We start from the raw sequence: 13,531 nt of genomic DNA, 5'->3' as shown, positions 1-13,531 counted from the left end.
ACCTATATCAAACCTCCCCTTTATAAGCAAGGTACTAGAAAAAGTTGTATTTAAACAGCTTAATCAACATCTGGCTGGGAATGATATCTTGGAAAAATTCCAATCAGGCTTTAGAGCCAACCATAGCACCGAAACAGCACTAACCAAAATAATAAGTGATCTTAGGCTCAACACTGCCGCAAACAAAGTTTCAGCACTTATCCTCCTCGACCTCAGTGCCGCCTTTGACACGATAGACCACAACATACTAATTGACCGCCTTGAATCTTGGGTAGGCTTGTCCGGTCACGTCTTAGAGTGGTTCAAAACATATATTACAGGAAGACAGTTTTTTGTCACCATCGGAGAATACGTCTCCAACAAGTATGATGTGCCTTTTGGAGTCGCTCAGGGTAGTTGCTTGGGCCCTCTCCTCTTCTCTCTCTATATGTTGCCCCTGGGCTCCATCATCAGAGAGCACAATGTTGATTTTCATAGCTATGCCGATGACACTCAACTATATATCTCTGTCGAGCCTAGCCAAACCACTGCCATTCATGCCTTGACTAAATGCATGTCTGCCATTACAGATTGGATGAACAGTAACTTCCTAAAATTAAATGAAGATAAAACTGAAGTGTTGCTCATTGGGCCTAAGAAAAAACGTGCAAAACTCCACTCAAGCCTAGGTGACCTAAGCATACACATTAAAGATAAGGTTACTAGCCTAGGTGTGGTCATAGACTCGGATTTGAGCTTTGAGCCTCACATCAACAAGATAACAAAATCTGCTTTTTTCCATCTTAGAAATGTCAACAAAGTGCGCGGCTTGGCCCCCCGACAAGACGCTGAGAAACTTATTCATGCCTTTGTCACCAGTAGGATAGACTACTGCAATGCTCTTTTCTCTGGTCTCCCAAAAAAATTAATTGACAAATTGCAACTCATTCAAAATTCTGCGGCAAGAATCCTAACAAGAACCAGAATGAGAGAGCACATCTCTCCTGTCTTGGCAGACCTGCACTGGTTACCTGTCTCATACAGAATCGACTTTAAGATTCTGCTCACAGTATTTAAAGCATTAAATGGACTTGCCCCTAGCTATATCTCAGACATGCTCTCTTTTTATGCCCCTGCTCGAGCTCTCAGGTCCACTGATGCCAAGCTGCTAAGGACCCCCACCCCCCCGCAGAAGAAGATCGGCGACGCCGCGTTTGCCTGCTATGCGCCCAAGAGATGGAACACCCTCCCCATCGAGATCCGATCAGCCACCTCCGTCGACTCCTTTAAGAAGCAGCTGAAGACCCACCTCTTCATCCTTGCCAACTCCTAGCTGCCAAGACGTCATAGTGTCCCAGCCGCCGCAGCGCCCTTACTACTCGCAATCCAGCCCTGGCAGGGGGCTCCCCTAGGTGGCCGCTGGTCTCTGCCTGAGGTTTCTTCCTGACTACAGGGGGTCTTTTTTCTCAGACCTCAATGAGCTTTTTTTCCCCCTCACAAACTATGAATCAAGCGAAAGGGAGTTTTTCCTCACCCCTGATGCCACCAGGGGCCGCACCTGAGCGCCCAATCTCTGTGTGACTATCTATGACTTATGATAGGCCCAGCCACTATGGACCGTACACATCTAAGAATCCTGGTCCTAACCTACGTTGACCTTATGACTCTACATTCTCTGTCTATCTCTTCTTCCTCTGCCTTCCTGCTTTTTCTGCCTCTCCTCTATACCTCTCCTTTTAAATCTATCTCTCCTCTCCTTTTAAATCTATCTCTAACAATGTTTTTTCCCATTTGTTAAGCACTTTGAGTTACATGCCTTGTATGACACAGTGCTATACAAATACAATTATTATTATTATTATTATTATTATCAGCGGATCTGAGAGCTCGGGCAGGGGCATAAAAAGAGAGCATATCAGAGATGTAACAGGGAGGAAGACTATTTAATGCTTTGAACACCATCAGCAGTATCTTAAGTCAATTCTATAGGATACCAAATACAGACACACACACACAAACTCAAAAATCAAAAATCAAAAAATAAAAACCAAATTTTTTTGGTAGACCCCCTACTGTTTTTTTGTTTTTGCGGGCAAACAGACTGACAGACGCACGGACGCATAGACATGGGCCCGGGCCAGACGTAGGCACGGACTGACGCACAGACAGACGGACGGACGAAAGGACAGACAGACGCAGGCATGCACACACGGACGTGGGCATGCTAACACGGACGCACAGCTGGCCGGCCGGAGGCACGGACAGATGGAAGCACAGACGGACGCACGTCCGGCCAGACGTAGACACGGACGCACAGACGGACTGACGCACGGACGGACGGACAGACGCACGGATGGACGGACGCACGCACGCACAGCCGGCCAGACGGAGGCACGGACGTGGGCACAGACGGATGCACCTCCGGCCAAACGTAGGAACGGACGCACAGACGGAAGCACGTCCGGCCAAACGTAGGCACGGACGCACAGACGGACGCACGGCCGGCCAGACGGTGGCACGGACGTGGGCACAGACGGACGCACGGCCAGCCAGACGTAGGCACGGACGCACAGACCGACTGACACACGGACGGACACACAGCCGGCCAGACGGAGGCACGGACGTGGGCACAGACGGACGCACGGCCGGCCAGACGTAGGCACGGATGCAGAGACGGACGCACGCACAGCCGGCTGGACAGAGACACGGACGCACGCAGGCACGAACGAACGGACAGACGCACGGACGGGCGAAGGCACAAGGAGGGAAGAACAGAAACCATATTATAGCTACATGTGAACAGCTGAGAAATACATGCAGTGCATTGCGCATTCTATAAAAGACCAAAACAATGCAACACTATTACATCTATTATATCTGAATTGAAAGTAGTTTACAAACAATGCGAGACTATGAGCATGTTTTTTATGCATAATTTGTACATATTTTTCTTACCCAGTGGTTCATGAAGTTCCTCTTGAACGTAGCAGGACGAAGGATCTGACAGGGTTCATTCCAGCTCCAGTGTAGAACATCTAAAACAAAGTGTTCAGAGTGGAGTATCAGCTTTAATGTAAACACAAGTGAGGAAGCAGTCTGTTGGACTGGGATAACTATATTAAATATAATGATTCAGTTTACTATATAAAATTCTTCATGGCCTGGCCCCTCCTCCTCTACAGATATTTATTACAGAAAGTATAAATAGGGCTACCAGAGCCAGTTCCAGGGGCGATTGCTCTGTTCCATTTAGAAAGAGCGCTTTTAGTCAGGTTGTTTTCTCTTACAGAGTCTCTCACACCTGGAACACAATTCCCAGTATAATTACAGAACTGCCAACAGTAAACTTATTCAGTAAACAGTTAAAATTGTGGTTACTGGATTGTCAATGCTGTCAACATAATTTCACATAGCTCGGCTACTAGTACTGGCAGCTGTTCTTTAACTCATTTGTGTATTGTATCTTGTAATTGTATTTTGTATTATTTATTTTTAAAATGTGTGAAATATCTTTGACAACTGAAATATCTTTTACAACTGTGTACTATAACTGTATTTTTAGTTTTCTTTTAACCTTGTTTTTTTAAGGAACATCAAACCTGTCAAGGGACAAAAGATGCTAAATACACAAGATTATAGCCATGAGGCTAATTTCCATTTTTGTTTAAATGCTGGTAATATGCCATTCCTTTTTAAATAAATAAACTTGTAAACTTGAAGCGAGGATACTGTTGCGGTCTGGATATTTAGGTGAGAGCAGATTTGCACACTGAAAGACAGTAAGGTCAAGAACAAGGAGTTTTTTTCTGAGAGCAGAGTAGTAAGCGTTTCAGGGTTCTGCCTCCATTAGCGCGTTCAGGCCGACTGAGAACCGCGCTGGATCCCGTTCCCGCACCGTAATCGCGAACCAGCCGTCGTGTTCCCGCCACAGATATTAGCGTTCGCGAACCGGAAAGTGCGAACCGCAAAATACTAGGTTTTTCTCCGTGAACCGTGACATCAGTGTGGGCGTCAGCAGGTTCATCCGGGTAACATAGTCACGTGCGAAAATTGTTCAGAGCCCGGTATGAAAATGGGAGGTTCACAGATAAGCACTTTAGTGCCGAACGTAACTGGTGCAGGCACCGGCACAACCTCCGTTCTGGTCGCCCTGAAAGCCCAACATCAGTGTGCCAGTGAGCAAAGGCAGCACTGATGAATACAGAACCCTGAAACAACTGCTCTACTCTACTCTCGGAAAAAAGAACTCCTTGTGCTTACCTTGTTTTAGATTTCAAGGGTGAGAGCAGGTTGGTACACTGCTACCGAAATACAGCTAAATGACAGTACATGTACCTTCAGACAAGAATTTCCTTTACTGTATGCTTATGTACAGGGATGGAGCACAAAATTCCGCATGCTACACCAGCTCTAATAGACCCCTTTAAACATTATTAACAGGTTTGTGTAAAACAAATATCTGACTCCCTGTGGGCCCCCGTTATACAGTGAGACTAATAAGTATTTGATCCCTTTCTGGTGTTGTTGGTTTGACATGATCAGAGAATTTTAATCGTAGATGAATCGTATTCTAACACAGAGAGACAGAATATCAAAAAGAAAATCTGGAAAATAACTTCACACAATACATTTGAATTAATTTGTCGTCTTTGTATTTCATTGAGGTAATAAGTATTTGACCCCTCTAGCCAAAGTACTTGTTGGCAAACCCCTTGTTCTCTTGGGCAGAAGTCAGTCATTGTATGTATTGGGGGGGGTTACTCTAGCTCACCCTCTGTCCACTGGATCCTTGAGCGCCTGGGAATCCACCGTTTCCCCTCTCCCCTGGCTCTCCTTCGAACAAACAAACAAACACACACACACACACACACACACACACACACACACACACACACACACACACACACACACACACACACACACACACACACACACACACACACACACACACAGGACCAACTCAAGACAATAAGACTGACAAAAACAAAATGGCTGCATCCAGTTGTCACTGGCCCCATTTGTGATGCTACACAAATCCCATGTGCACTGCGCAATCACAATGCATTCAATGTATTCAAAATTTCTTACCAGAATGCATTGTAATTTTACAGCACACATGTGCGTTGCACAGATTTGCGCAGCATGCGCCATACACCATCACGAACGTGCCGATGGACAAACAAAAATGGCCATCCTTACCTGTTGTCCTGCGGGTCCCTCTTCTCCTTCGACCCCTTTGGCTCCCTGTGCGCCTTTAGGCCCTCGATCACCCTGGGGGCGATATGGGGATTAATTGGACAAAATAAAAATCTCCAAAGTTAGTTAAAAAGAAAATCTTGTCACAGAGACTTCAAAATATTGCTAACAATTGCCTATTGGGCCTTCTTGCCGCTACACATGGGCAATTTAAAAGGTCCTCAGTAGACATGCCATTCAAATAAAGACATTTTTTGGAGTGCCTTGGTGAAGAAAAGTTTCTCAGCTCATTTTGTCATGCCCTGCTCTTCGGTTCAAAGGGAATATTGTCCAAACACACAGATATTGAGGATTTTGATGGGAAGGAAAACTCAGGAGATAACATGATCATTATTATGTAAAAGTCAGGGCATTCAAGTTTTACAGATGGGCCTCGCTCTATGTTTATTCCAGGTCAACATCATGTATGCGGGTGTGTATATACTGTACATGTGTGAGTAATGTGTGACAAGCAGGGACTGATGAATTACACTGTAGTATGTGTGTGTACGAATGTGTGTATACTGACTGCAGGGCCTGGTGATTCACCTGGCTCCTGTGGTCCAGTGTTGCCTACACTCCCGACGAAGCCCTGAAGTCCCTGTTACAGAGAAAGAAAGAAAGAAAAGAAAGAAAGCACACACACACACAATACATGAACAGTGTCGCAGCAGATGGCATCACACAAGGACTGACAATGGCATGAAACACTAAATGGCATCGAGAAGTACTAGAATGGTATTGAGGGAAAAAAATAGATGGCAAATTCACTAGAAGGTGAAAATCCACATGGTTTAGGTTTTTTTTCCATTAGTGACAAGTCAGACTTCCACAGGAAGATGTTGTACAGTATATTCAAACAAATGTATGCAATAAATCCACAGCACCAAGGCTTAATTTCATATAAGGTCTGATTAAGGGCCATCAAAATAATAAAATATTGATGAAAGCCCTGGTGTTGCAGACTTTACTGCTTGTTTTGGGTGTTTGCATTAGTCAAGCATTCAGGCTGGTTTTATGTGGATGTATGATTTTCACATTTTTCTGGCCTTGATTATATGCAGATATTTTTAAAAGCGAATACTTATTTTATCTCTTTACATATAAACACAGCATGTCGATCAAATGAAACACCCTACTGACAGGTGTACCTTAGAAATCTCCACTTAAACTCTAAAAATCTAGTTTAGGAAATTGAAGCTCTGTTCACGTGCAAAAAAGACGAATGTATTCCAAAAATATAAATATTACGTGTAAACTGGGTCTTGCAGCATGTTGTGTACCCACCCTCTCTCCTGTCCATCCAGGAGATCATGGCTGTCCCACCTCTCTTCTGAGGTCTGGTGTACATGCGTACGCTGCTGCAGCCAACCCTGTCTGTGGGTCTGTGAGGTCCTGGTTGTCCCACCTCCCCTCTGAGGCCAGATGTGGCACTGCCCCCATTCCCCTCCCGACACTCAGGAATCCCTCAGCCGGTTTCCATGTCCATGAAACTACCCTAACCAGCCTTCCCAGACGACCGAAGCACCCTTCGTTCAACAGTTCTTGGACTGCTGCCACTGTTGGCAGTGGAGCCCGGAGCCGGCCCACGCGCCGCCCCAGACTGCAACCGGGTGCCTTGCCCCCCGCTGAGCCCGGACGAGCACTGCAGTGAATGTCCTCCTCCGCACAGCGAGACCACTTCCCACCTGCGCAGCAAGGCATTTCACTGACCTGGTTGTCCACCCACCCCAAGGTAGCCGAAGGAACCGTGGACCGGACCGCACCTCCAGCCAGGCATCAGGACAGGCCCTGCGCATGACAATGCCTCCGCCGCCCAGAACCACTAACTTAAGCCAAGCCTCTACTACTCTTCTCTACTCTACTCTACTCTACTCTACTCTACTCTACTGACTGACATTGGTGATCCAGGTTCTCTGAACATTGCAGACATCATCAGGCTAGTCCCGAAGACCTGAACTGAAAGCACAACGGTGCACAGTTCCATCAGTGGTCAACAAAGCCAGTAAAAGACCCTGCGTTACAAGCAAGAGACAGTGTCACTAGGATGCAGAGGAAAACATTCACTGCAGTACTCATACTCGAAGTCGACTGAAGGCACAACACCCAATTGCAGTCAGGGACAACGCACAGTCCAAGTCACGAACTCCCCCACCCACAGTAGCAGCAGTCCAAGATCTATTGGACGAAAGGCACTTCAGCAGTCCAAGACGGCTGATCGGGACAGTTTCTAGACATGGAGAGCAGCTAAAAGGATCCTAAATGTCAGGAGAGGATATGAAGGGGGAGGCAGAACCTTCTGAACCTTTTTTCCAGGTTTTTTTTTCTTTCTTTTTTTAAGTGGGAGGCAGAAGATTTTTTTGGCCTGTTTTTTTCCTTGAGCTTGTTTTTCCCCCTCTTTTCTTCAAGCTTTATCCTACAGGCCCCCAGGTGAAGTGTCTTCTCTCTGTTGGGTTGTGGTGTGAGTGGAGTCTTTGAGTCTTGGTCACTGGCAGCAGAAGGCTGTTCACTGGTCAGCGACGTGATACACTCTTTAGACGGTGGTCCACTGCGATGATGCAGCGGTGATGCATTGGCAGTCGGCGGTTTCCAATGGTGCATCGGTTTTCCACTCTGGCGGTTATTCACTGTAGAAGTTGTTCCACTGTCAAGTGTATGTAAGCACTGGGTTTCCACACTGAAGGACTGTACGCGGACACAGGATTCCCCTCGTCTTGTCTTTTTCCTTGACGTCAGTGGTGTTGATGTTTTGAAGTAGTGGTAGTAGTAACAGATGGAGGAATTGTAGAACAGTAGACCAGAATAGGTGTAAAACCTTTAAAGATATAAACACAAAATAAAAGAATGAAATAAACCACACACACACACAGTAGGCATATGTCACGACATCACCTACAATCCTTTCCGACACTTTCCGCACGACTGCGGGTAGCCTACACCAAGTAAAAACTCCCGAGCCACGTTGCATGGGGCTTAATGGTCAATAAGCCCCACCAGGGGGTGTTCACTCACAGAACAAGCTACTAGCCACAACTGGCTAACCCTAACCACGGGACAGTGCAAAATGAATGGGTGTGAATGGAGTTTTCTACCATTATAATTTTTGTGATTTTTTATAATTTTTTGTCCTGAAATATTAATATTAAGTTCGAAGCTAGAAATAATAAGACCCCATTTGAGTAGCGTTTCGATTACTTTGCGCCACTAGATTATTATATACTGGGTCACAAAGCTCAATTTTTATGGAGCCAAACCCATAAACATTAGCACGATGCTAGCGAGTACAGGTTGAAATCTTCTAACCTGCTGTAAAACTACACACCTGAACGATTTGTCAATACAGCCTATTGTTAAACAACAGTCACAGTGCTTACCAGGAATGTTTTGTTGATAATATTTGTGACTGGAAATGGCAGTAGCAATGTATTTAGCATGGGTTCCCCTTTCCATTCCATAAGCTTACATTTTCCCACATGAAGGACTGGCCTACGCTCGTTACTGCAGTATGCATGCAAAGCTAACTGGCTACAATGGGAACCAATGAGACAGCCCTGTGTTCTAATTTCTCTGGCCCCACGTCACTACAAGACAAGTCCGACAGGTGGACAAAGATGTGTCCGCCTATGCATTGCCGTCTTGTGGACACAGGAGGGAATTCCAATTTTAAGACAGCATTTCAGACGGACCGACAGACCGCCTTATAGAGATAATAGGACACATCTGAAAACATGAGGTCAACCAGGTGAAATTAATGAATGGTTATATGGATATAGGCCTATCCTCTCGTTTCCGCACTGCTGGCACACAACCTTTTGACTACACAACTCGTACAGAGAACGTAAGCTCCAGGCTACCCTGCAGTGCAAACAAAGCAATTTGAAACCATTTGAAACAAAATGCCACCTGTGCCGGGACTCACTAGTTTCACACCGTGTCGGCCTGGATGGGCGGGATTTGGGTTGTGTATAGCCTACTCGTGCACTAGAGCTGAGGTCAGTGGTAACATGCAAGAGGGTGGTTTATATTAGTTTAATATATTTGGTCCACATAGGCCTACAAAAACATTACTTTAAATCTCAAACACCATGGTTCTAATATGCCTCGTTTTCAATAACTGGACTAGGCTACCAGTAGGCCTAAAGCAATGACACACTGCTAACTGTTAGACCTAAATAAAATTGCATCGATAAAGTGACATGGAGTAGGCTATTATGGCATAGGCGTAATAGGCTATGTTGATAACGAGGTTCTTTCTTATTAGGCCAAATTATTTTGTCCACCTACAAAAAAATACATGTAGGTTCATTCCCAAACATAATGCTTCCAATAGCCAATGGCTCGATTGCAATAACGGGGCCTTCTGGACTTCTAGTCAAAATTTTGACTATCGAGTTGCTTTGGGTAGGCCGTTATGTAATATGCTGATAGCCTAGGCTACATTGCATTTGACCAAATAATAGCCTATAGATGTCAAGTTGACGGTTTTGCTTGGATTTTTGTTCAGTTTTGTTTGATTTAGGTTCAACCTTTGTGAATTATGTGTTAATAAAATGAGCATACACATTTAATATCCAAATTAATTTATTTGACCATAAGCAATCTATTGCGCCTTAAACCCAATTGCCAAACCTACAAACCTTGGCTGCAACAAACGGTAGATCATTACAACTCTACACAAAAATAGCCTAATTAGTAGGCATCACGCCAACGTGTGCCCGGCCATTAAACATACAACCTTATAAAGAATGGGAAACAAAGGAAGAAAACTGTCCAACACTACCACACAATAGGCCTACACTGTTGTGAGACAAATGCGGTTTAAATGACACTTTACGTCTCGCCATAAATGAACAAAAAGTTATACCACGAAGTAAAATAAAACCACAAGTGCTTACCAGCTCCCCCTGACAGCTTCCCAGCGTCACGCGTCAGTAGTATTTCCAAATTATCTAAGTCAAGCACGACAAGCTTGTGTCTTTCCAAAACCACAGCCAAAACCTTATTTCTTCTTCTTCTTCATTCAGGTTTATCGGCGGTTGGCTTCCGCCATGGAGCATTACCGCCACCAACTGGAGCAGTTATGTAAACTCTCTGCTTAGTTATGGAGCCTTGGCGTATTTAGGTCGGAGGTACGGAGCGTTGATGGGGAATGTGCGCCTTAGCAGGGGTGATGAAACAAAACAAAACAGAACACAAATAAATAATACTTTAGGACAGCCATTGGAAGGGAATAGAAAAAGAAAATCGTAAGCAAGTAAACAACTGAACATAAGAAAATAACTTAAATCCTCTCAAATAGCCTAACTGGGTAGATTAAAAAAAATCTAATAAGATAACCCAAGTTAAAAAAAGTGTACTTAATATAGACTTAATAAGTATGTATTTTTGTATTTAAAATATAGGCCTACTTTAAAAGTGTTAAAGAATGTTATTTTGGGACAACTTATAGGCCTGAATTGGCAAGAATTTGTTAGTTTGTAAAGAACATCTTTGAGTTTCCAAAGACAGATGGCACTGCTATTTTTTTGAACATGACGTTTCTCCACTTTCTATGAAATACTTTGAAATTGTATTAGCCTACTTTTCCCAATTTTCTTCTTTGAAATACAATGTGCCGTGGATGCACAGTGTCCTCAAGCATTTTGGGGCATTAAAGTGCAATTTATTTGAAGAATTTTGACATTTACTCATCTTTGTGAAGGCACTGCTATTTTTATGCTCGCAACTGTATATGTGTGTATTTCCCACCAGTCGTGTGAAGTGTGGAGCGTTTGGATTTTCCAAGAATCATTGTAGTAGTTATGCGGGTGCACTGCCAAAGTTAATTGTTTCTAGGAGTCACTTGAGGCATAATCGGGGGGTGTCTGATCCTGCTCACTCTCACCCCGCTCACCTTCCCTGGCCATCAGATATTCACAAGGTTTTGGTTACAGTCCCTGGAGCAGTGTGGGGTTAGGTGCCTTGCTCAAGGGCACCTCAGCCATGGAGTGCGGTAGGGAGTATATGGGTGGGATTCGAACCTGCAACCTTCTGATCTAAAGCAGACCTTAACCGCTAGACTTCTTCCTACGAGCCAGGGTGGAATTCGAACCTTCAACCCTCTGAAACAACTCCATTATTTGTCAATGGCTGCTGCCCCACACCCAATCTGTACTCCCAGCCACCAACTTCAGCCACACCCGTCCATAGAATGACAGAAACCACAGAGGCACCATGACATCTTTAATATTTGTTTATTATTGATATTTCTACAATCACTGATATCAAGGATATTGCCATTGCAGACGTGGAGAGAGATGATGAACTGTGAATTGCAGATGTTTTCTACACAATATTACCACTCCAAGTTACTTCATGGAAAGTAGGCTATTCAGTATAGTGACCTGAAGTAATTCGTAAACAGTGCTATCAGTGTATCAGTGACTGTATGAATTTAAGTGCCATCCCATTGTTGCTATTAGGGTTTCAACTCTTTTGGGAAGACTCTTTACAAGGTTGAGGATTGTGGGATTTCTTCGAAAATCGCATTTGGTGATGGTGAGGTCAGACACTATGTTAGGAATGGGATGGCATGGTAGGCCTACTCAGGTTCATGTGTGAGGCATTTAGCGAATACTTTTGGCAATAATAGTGTATATATTGATGACCAAACTTTATGTTTAGAGTTGCATGTCTCCAGTCCTGCTACATTTGGACACATGCGCGCGCCGGAGAACCAGCGCAGGGCGCGGAAGTAGCACAGCTCGTGTCGGCACTCCCGTCTGTCAAGCGCAAGTCTCCAAACTTGTCACCTGCATGCGCCTGGGAACAGCGACATCGGACTACTACACTGACCACGCGGTCTGTGATAAGACTGGGATAATTTCCAGGTTCCTACAGCTCCCCCAAACAGCCCAGCAGTATACGGACCTACAGAGAGAGCCGCGTGCCGCTTTTGAGGATTTTCCGCGCTTCTCCTTGCTCGAGCGCAACCCGGTAGAAGCTCGTGCGTCTGGTTTTGAGTGACTCCACTGACGGTGAGACTCGAACGCCTATCCGGTGTTCTCACGGAATATTTACCACGACCGGACACAGTTGTAAATTCAGTTTCTATGTTTAGTTTCAACCTGTAGCAGTAAGACAGCCGTTTTGAGAGCTCAGAGCGCACAGTTGGTAGCCTACAAAAGATGAATAAACATGACCTTTAGTGCTGTGAACTTAAAAGGTTTACATTTGGTCCAGAAACTAAACAGTTAAATCTATTAACGTCTGATTAACCTGTTTATGCTAATATTATGCAAATAATGTTATGAAGGGGTTGGTTTTGATGATTAAGACATTAAGCTATTTGTCCATCCATGGCTTTAAGCTACTTGTAATGAACGTCTGATAGGCCTACTAAGATGTTCATGAATCTCAGTTTTAAAATGTAGCCTAAAGCCTATATATGTGAAATATTAATGTGTGACTGTATCAAGCTGTAGACATATTTCATTTATTATTCATATTTTGTTTATCATCGACTATTCACTCTAGTCTATAGGCCTATTTCTGTAACAAATTCTCTTTTAGAACACTACCACTAAACTACCACTAAGTTTAGCCCAACTCCAACTCTGACACCATGCTTTCACTAACACGAACCTTAGCACCAACACACACACACACACACACACACACACACACACACACACACACACACACACACACACACACACACACACACACACCACTGGCCTTTCTGTGCTGCTGATAGAAAATGATCAGCCGCAACAGCGGGGCTGTCTCGTGTGTGTGTGTGTGTGTGTGTGTGTGTGTGTGTGTGTGTGTGTGTGTGTGTGTGTGTGTGTGTGTGTGTGTGTGTGTGTGTGTGTGTGTGTGTGTGTGACCCTTTGCAAGCTATTTGGGTTGCATTCCTGCCGCTGATAGTCGATATAAATAGATGTGTGCGTTGGCTTGCTCGCGCCTGCTGCATGTAAACTTCAAGCCGGTTTGCATCACACTTGCTTTCTCCCTGTTTATTAGGCTACATACACACACACCCCTCATATGTCAGAGGGCATTTTTTTATAGAAATTTCATTTGTGGTCCTTCTTGTGATTCGAGAGACAGTTTGTATATAGGCTACTGTAGTTCATGGAATAGAGTTGAAGTTGGTTCAACAATTTAGGCCTATTGAATGATTGAATTGAATGAACAAGGAATGAAGAAGGAGTTTCTTTAGATCATGTAGAGCAGTGCTTTCCAAACTTTTTTAGTCAGGGGAGGGACCCATATTTTAATAGTCACAAACTTTCTTCCTTAAGTCAGAGACATTATTCTTCAATTTCAAAATAAA

General features: G+C 44.3%; 2 long non-coding RNA genes across 2 annotated transcripts in view; one reads left to right on the top strand and one right to left on the bottom strand.

Moving 5' to 3' along the window:
• Positions 1 to 2,131: 2,131 nt before the first annotated feature.
• LOC134462815 (uncharacterized) lies at positions 2,132 to 10,196 on the bottom strand. Its single transcript, XR_010037581.1, has 6 exons — positions 10,110 to 10,196; positions 6,502 to 8,029; positions 5,744 to 5,815; positions 5,179 to 5,250; positions 4,751 to 4,812; positions 2,132 to 3,014 (listed from the first exon to the last, which is right to left on the bottom strand). It is a non-coding gene; the product is annotated as an uncharacterized LOC134462815 (long non-coding RNA).
• A 1,716-nt stretch (positions 10,197 to 11,912) lies between these two features.
• The window catches only part of LOC134462814 (uncharacterized), a 4,875-nt gene continuing 3,256 nt past the window's right edge, over positions 11,913 to 13,531 (top strand). Inside the window, exon 1 of the long non-coding RNA XR_010037580.1 lies at positions 11,913 to 12,230. This is a non-coding gene — a long non-coding RNA (uncharacterized LOC134462814). The remainder of the gene's footprint in view (positions 12,231 to 13,531) is intronic.

This window comes from Engraulis encrasicolus, chromosome 14, assembly GCF_034702125.1.
Source record: "Engraulis encrasicolus isolate BLACKSEA-1 chromosome 14, IST_EnEncr_1.0, whole genome shotgun sequence".
Classification (NCBI taxonomy): Eukaryota; Metazoa; Chordata; class Actinopteri; order Clupeiformes; family Engraulidae; genus Engraulis; species Engraulis encrasicolus.
The sequence above is the reverse complement of the archived record's forward strand: the minus strand, read 5'-3'. Positions and strand labels throughout refer to the sequence as shown.